Consider the following 7415-nt stretch of genomic DNA (forward strand, 5'->3'; position numbering starts at 1 on the left):
ACCTTTTTCTTTTTTGTTTATTTCACTCAACACATGCGTGCTGGGTGTTTCAGGTCAGACGACACGTTCCTCGAGAATCTTTTTTGTATCTCCTCGTAATAAACAGCTCCAATAAAAAATATTAATTTTATAATTACTTTAAAAATGATCAAAATTTACTTGGATTTGATTATATGTCTAGATGGCCGAATGGTTAGAACCATGGCCGCTCACTGCCAGAAGCGTATAGGTTCTAGAGGTCGTGAGTTCAAAGCCCCGCCCCGGCGGAGATATAGTTCTAATATAGTGAATTTCGCTGTGCTGTAGATGTATTTATTTTTATATCAGCAATTCAAGAAGATTATATAGGAAATTGCATACTCTAGTATTTTGCAGAAATGCCCGGTAAGGTACCCTAATTTTTTGCAAGAAAGCTTGTCAAAGTAGTAGTAAAACATTAACAAATTCCTGGAAAAATTTATCTAAAATTGAGGAACATTTCGTCTGCCCTTAAGTACTAAAATCATAACTCATTCCAATTATAGTAAAACGAGACTACGTCCCTGGGTGGGTTCGAACCACCAACCTTTCGGTTAACAGCCGAACGCGCTAACCGATTGCGCCACAGAGACGATGTTAATCAAACTTTTTTAAAGTTTTCAATTACCTAAAAGAATATTCATATGACCATTTACTTAATTCATTTATCAATAATGATCCTGTTAAATAAATGATCCTAATGATCCTGTTAAACAATTCTGAATGCATTAAAAACGATAATTAAGTGAATATGTTGTTGGCTGGCTTGCATGCCATTTTTAAAAAGGAGATTTCGTTCACAATACGTCACACAACTGTCAAAGCGATTTATCAGTTGTTTTAACTCAGCAAAATGACACGTCACCTTGTGTTCATTAAGCGTATCGGTACATTTTTAAAACAAGTGTTCTGTCTCATACCTTACATTTATCGCCTTACAGAACTATCTGTCATTATGTTATGTAATTATACATCATATGATACAAATTTGTGACACTTGTTTACAATACTTTACAAGATCCATTTGAAGGTGTCTCAATCATGGGCCCAATTATCTAAACTTTATCATAAAGCGACAACAGATTGATAAATATGTCAAATAGTTATATACGACAACCATAATACCATGTGCATGTATTGTTTTATGAAGATATATGTTATGTGCTCAAATTTAAAGGGCCCTGATTTGGAATAAATAAATATCGTTCTATCATGGATTTACCAAGTACCTTCATTCTTCAAGATAGGTATGACAAAATAACACAAGGAGAAGTTAATCATTGATAACCACTGCAAAGGGTTTTCTCCGTTTCAACAAACTGGTTTCCCATATATCAATTATTTATGTTTACTGTTTTTAAAAAATATGACAGTGAAAGGTAAGGTTAATGTTCTTGATAATATAAGAGAAAACAATCATTTTACTACCAAAAATGATGGGATACCATTTGATTAAATTTGCTAGTTTTTTCTGCTCATTGGTATCAAATTACACGTATCCCTCCAAAAATAACCGCACCCAAGTTTTAAGCCTGAGTTCATATCTTAGAGTTAATACCATTTTGAATTGAAATCTGTTTTTATATTAAAAACAAATTGCGTTTAGAGATGTTTTATTATTTCAGAGACAGATATGTAGTGTAGATGTAGATATATTGCAGCAAACTTTCTTGCGCTTAAATTTCAGTCAGAATTGATTAAAGAGCAAAATACTATTGACTGTTTGTAATAATTTCTCATACATCTACATATACGAGCTCGTAGCTCTTTAAATTTCAAAACTGTCAAATTTTGCAAACCAAAACAGCCAATCTGCTTGTTCTCTGTTGAATTTCATTTTGGCTGTTGATTTTTATCCTGAATATCGGTTGTGGTTCGTTTGTTTGTTTGTTTTTTGCTTTCCTATTTTACCGTTAAAACGTCCTTGATATCTTTTTTTCTTTATTTGTTCATGCCCAGAAGAATTCAGGATATTTTACCAGTTATTTTTGGAGTTAGAATATTTTAATAAATTTTTCGGTTCATTCAATAACATGCAAAATGCAACTGAATGCTTATTTATAAAGTCATAATAATTAAATATTTTCAACTGAAACTATATATCCAAATAGAAAAAATATCATCCTTGTATAACATGAAAATATAATTTTGGAATTATGAAGTGAAAATCTTCACACTGCCATTGCGGAGAAAAAGAAAATACACGTAATGTAAGATGTCGCGTTTAACCTTAAGCTTTTCATACCTTATACAATAATATACATTATATAGTATAGAATTTCATTTGTTCACTGTCTTGCTTTATTTTGTTCCTTTCCTTGACAAACTTTTAATCTTAGTTTTTTCGAGGTGGACTTATTACCTTTTTCATGATCATGAAAGAGGGTAGGTTAAACTCTCAACAGTATAGAGTTAATATTAATTCTAAAATATCCTGTCTTAAACATTCAAAACATTTAGAAAAGATTCCATCTCAATAATAAATATTTGTTTTGATATTTGTGAACCACGCAATGCACAGTGTGGTGTATTATTTTCTCAGTGACAAGGTGTTTTGCCTTCTTTAAATGCGCAGTTTCTAACTGAATCATATTAAAGGGTTAATGATAGACCACTGCCTATAGGCTATATAACCAACTTTGTTTTGAGTGTATTTTACTCGGCATATGATAAATACCTTATTAAAATTAAAAACTAATTGAAATTTTTTTATCCCCATTGAAAATTCTTTTTCCTTGGAGTGAGTAAACACATTTCTTAAAGAAATTCAAATTTACAAAAGGACTTGACTTCATTTTCTTTAGGATATTTTAATCAGGTCAGAAAATTAAATCTCCAATTGAATAGAAAATTTATTTTTCGGAAATAAGTTGGTTTGAATATCTTTCAGGTTTTCATTAATGTCCTTTAGGATTTTTTTCTGTTTTAGGAGTTTTCATCTTCCTATGAGATGCTCAATAAACAGAAGTGGTTATATATTCTATAGGCAATGGTTTATTACAAAGCACATATGATTTAATTGGATATAGAAGCTCTGTATCACTCTGCTACTGGGATAATTATCAGGCACAGTGTAACAGATGGAATTAAAGGGGCATGGTCACGATTTTGGTCAAAAATTATTTTCTGATTTTAATGTTTACAATGCTTCAGTAAGGCATTTTTAATAAGCAACCAAAACTTAAGTTTCATTCGTTGAATTATAAGCAAGTAACAGAGATTACAATTCTTTGCTATGTAAACAAAGCTTTTGAACGTTGAAGTTAGAACTCCAGTTTTAGACCGAAAATGAATGAATGTGGTAAACGTTAAGATCTGTTTGTTTATGTTTAAAATGAATAAGAAGATGGAAAAATCAGCTTGAAAAAGAACTTTCACCAGTACATTGAACTAATGTAAACAAAAACAGGGCACGAGCCTTGTTTACATGACAAAGAATTTTGAGCCCTGTATCCTGCTCATAACTTCACTACTGACTCTCCAATTTCATTTGGTCATTGGAAATGCATTCCTAAAGCATCGTAAATAATAAAAACAGAAAAATAGAATTTGACCAAAATCGTGACCATGCCCCTTCAAGGCATCGTGTAATCCTAGTCATTAAAGGTGAAGTGAGCATGGATCGTAATATACATGTTCATTGATTAGATTATGCAGTTAACAACTCTAACAGAGTACTTTTTCTTGTAACCTTTTACTTAGAATTCAGTTTATGCAGACAAACATGCGCGAGTTATTTTATAACGTGGGAAAATTGATCACACCTTTCATGGACGTACTGTAATTTGACACCAACTAGTAAAATAATATGCATGTCAAAATCTATTTAGTTCACTGTCGCATCGACTCAGATTGTTATAACGAGTTTTCTCTATTATTTGATAAAAGCAGAACCAAACGTTCACGTCATCAGTGGAATAATGTTTCGTATTGTCGATTCTGCTTATTTTTCAGTTATATTGAGGAAAACCTTTTGATATTTCAAAAGCAGGCTGATTTTGTTGGCATAATCCATAACAATTTTAAAAGCATAATCTTCAAACTGACATTGCTCGTAAAACAAAACGGAAAAACAGACTACAAATACTTTCAAAAATGTCAAAGAATTTAAAAAAAAATATATCACTGGAATGCACAGATACCGTTACCCTGATACAGTATATTTCTGGCATAGCATACATGTAAGTGTGTAAACTATGTCATTTTACAACTTATAACAGAATTCATCCGTTTGATAGCCTTGAGCTTAGACAAATTAATACAACGAAAATAAAGATATCTATGATACAATGCGTCATTTACATGACTATCTGGATGCAACAGATGTAGAAGTTTAGACTGTTAGGCAGGTCCTCAGGTTTATACAATAAAGTATGTAACTGTTGCAAAGAGTCTGCCCTAGATTCGGTATCAAAATTTTCTAAATCGGTTATGAGTAAGTCAGAGAATCATGTTCAAGTATATCATTTCTAATTTGCTAGTGTTCCAATTCTGCTTCACTTTACATAAATCTAATTTCCTCTCCCCTGGCAACTTACATTATTGCTTCTGCTAGAAGAGGATTTCAGTCAGTCCACTGATAAAACATTTGTGTGGGAAACTAATTTTGTTCAGTCCTACACTAAAATTAGTACCGACACCAATTCAATTTAGAATGAGATGTCTAAACCAGCGATGTATGATCACGTTCTTTTCAAGATTCTTGTTAGACAATGACAGAAACGAAAAAAAATATTATAAAAGCATTGATAAGAATAAGTACTGCCCTTATCTGTTCTTCTTTATATCCGATTGTTGTCTTTTTAAAATAAAGCGAAATAACCGAATTTCATTCATTTCAAATATAATAGAGAAAAAAAAAATTTCGAATGTATATATCGATTTCTTATTCTGACTGCTGTGTTTGTTTTCAAAATTTTCTTTCAATTTAAATTGAATGAAAAAGTTTGTTAGCAACCCCGTTTCAAATTTTCTAATTAAGTTAAAAACGAAGGTTAGAGTGACATTAACATACTGGGTTAACATTTTCCTAAATTGCTAACTAAGAATGTTAAGTAATTACCCCCCCCCCCTGCAAACAAATTATATATTTTTTTAATAACAGCGAACATTTCGATACCTCACTTTGTGTATCCATATATTTGGTGTATTTTAACACCTTTTGTAAAAGCTACTCAGGTATATACATATACTTCAATATCATATTTGAATTCTGTTTCTGCATTTTTTTAACATTCTTAACGAATACCTCCGTCGTTAGCTATAAAGAATATGGGTTAATTAACGAGGATTTTCTACATAAAACAATTTAAACGAGTAAAAGGTTTTCGTAAGTATGTGGCTGACACACACGCAATAATTATAACAAAGTTGAATTGATATAACTTAATAAATGATGTTCCGCTGCTATTATTAAAGTTACATGCGGATGATTCGGTGGTTCAAATGGAAGAGTAAACTAACGTTAATGATATTTCTACAGTTTGATAACTTGCATAACGTGTAACGTGATTAAATTGGTTAACCTACACTTTTAGAGCATTGTTTCAATAAAAACCGATATATTTTAAGAATATGAACATCAAATTAACCGACATGTAATATTTATAACTCCAAATTTGAATGTACACTAAACTGTTTAGAATCTCTTAACTTTTGTTCATCATGACCACAACAAACATTTTACGTGTGATGAGTTTATTCTATGGCCCCTGTCCATGAATCATTTTGATAACCCCTCGTATAATTATGATAAACACTTCCAGATAAGTGTGATAGCTACGTATAGATTGATATTTATTAAGGTCATCATATTACCTGGTCAGTTGATTATTTTAAGGCACAACTATTGTGTCTAATACATATTAATCTCGATTTAATAGAGATTTAACATTTTATATCAGGTGCTAATTTGTCTCCAATCAAGTCTCTGTGGCGCAATCGGTTAGCGCGTTCGGCTGTTAACCGAAAGGTTGGTGGTTCGAGCCCACCCAGGGACGTAACCTTTTTACCTACTTGTTTCACATTTTTCATTTTTATTTTACATCTCTAGAGCTAAACCATATTTTAGAAGAATATTAAGAATATACTCGTTTTCATAAAATGGATGCACAATTACAATTTTTTAATGTCGCCTAACATTTATTTTGAAAATTTTAAGTCTGCTTACCTTATTTTAATTTTAAGATACGTTTTACTTGATGTAAAATATAATTGCTCACAGTTCAAACACATGTTCGGCACACTTCTCAAAACTTTATCTATTGTTGTATTTTGTTGCTGATTGTGGATACGATTTTAGGACAACAATGTGAACTAGTTTTATAAATAAACTGTATTATTCTCAATCTATATAAATAAAGTAAAAAAAAGAATCAATTAATTTATCCAAAAGTACGAAAGAACCAGTTTCTAATGAAAGAAAGTAAAGGGAACTAGTTTATCGGCAAACTAGAAATAGTTACTAAATGCAAAGGTTAGAAAGAAAAAGTTAATATACGTATATATGGGAAATATACAGCGACTCTTTGAACAACAAAGAACTTTTTGTCACTTATAAGTACTGGAGACCTTCACCTCTGGTTAAGGTATTTTGTTTGTTCAATCAATCGCTCAATTATTTTTAAGAATTCTGCTTGAAAACAAGCCGTTTTTTTTTTGCTTTAAAATGCGAAAATGGCGGAAATATTAAAATTTTATGGTGTCATATTTTTAATTTGTGGGCACTTAAATCAAAATGTAAATTATGAAAAAACTTCAAATGAATCTGTACAAATAAAACAAAGAATTACAGTAAAATGACGATTTTCATTTAGTCCTTTGAAAATTATCATTACATCATATCTATTTGATCTTAAAAAAGAGTTTTCCCCGCAAAGTTTCTGGCACTACATTTTAAGCAACCCGGTTACCATATTCATTAGATTTAAAGAACTAGTACATATTCAAATAAGGTGCACGTGATGTATATGCATAAACTTGATACCATTTTCAATAGAATGAATGAGCCAGTTACCGTATGCAACATGTATTCAACCTAAATTGGATTTTTAAAATAAATACATTACAGTTCATACCCAGCAGATACATTACATACACTGTATACTTTCAGTTTGTCACTAAGCAACATCTTATTTCACTATTTTGGAAAATTACATATTCTGCTAACTTCAATTTGGGATTATCATGTTAAGTAGAAAAGAGAACACGTAACAGAGGTTAATACATTGAGTTGTTAAAGGCTGAATCAAACATGCATATTGAATGTCATAGTTAAGAGTATTTAGGACTCTTTCTTTGATACGTAAGCACCATTGAGACATGCTGCATCTGTAAATTAGATATATCTCATGGTTAATTTTAGTTCTGTACTGTCCAGGGTTATGGCAAGTTAATTC

The 7415-nt window shown here is 31.0% G+C and overlaps 2 non-coding genes across 2 annotated transcripts; one reads left to right on the forward strand and one right to left on the reverse strand.

Moving 5' to 3' along the window:
- Window positions 1-537: 537 nt before the first annotated feature.
- Trnan-guu (transfer RNA asparagine (anticodon GUU)) lies at window positions 538-611 on the reverse strand. The gene has a single exon. It is a non-coding gene; the product is annotated as a tRNA-Asn (tRNA).
- Window positions 612-5943: 5332 nt separating this feature from the next.
- Window positions 5944-6017, forward strand: Trnan-guu (transfer RNA asparagine (anticodon GUU)). Its single transcript has one exon. It is a non-coding gene; the product is annotated as a tRNA-Asn (tRNA).
- The last annotated feature ends 1398 nt before the right edge of the window (window positions 6018-7415 follow it).

Source organism: Magallana gigas, chromosome 6 (genome assembly GCF_963853765.1).
Source record: "Magallana gigas chromosome 6, xbMagGiga1.1, whole genome shotgun sequence".
Lineage (NCBI taxonomy): Eukaryota > Metazoa > Mollusca > Bivalvia > Ostreida > Ostreidae > Magallana > Magallana gigas.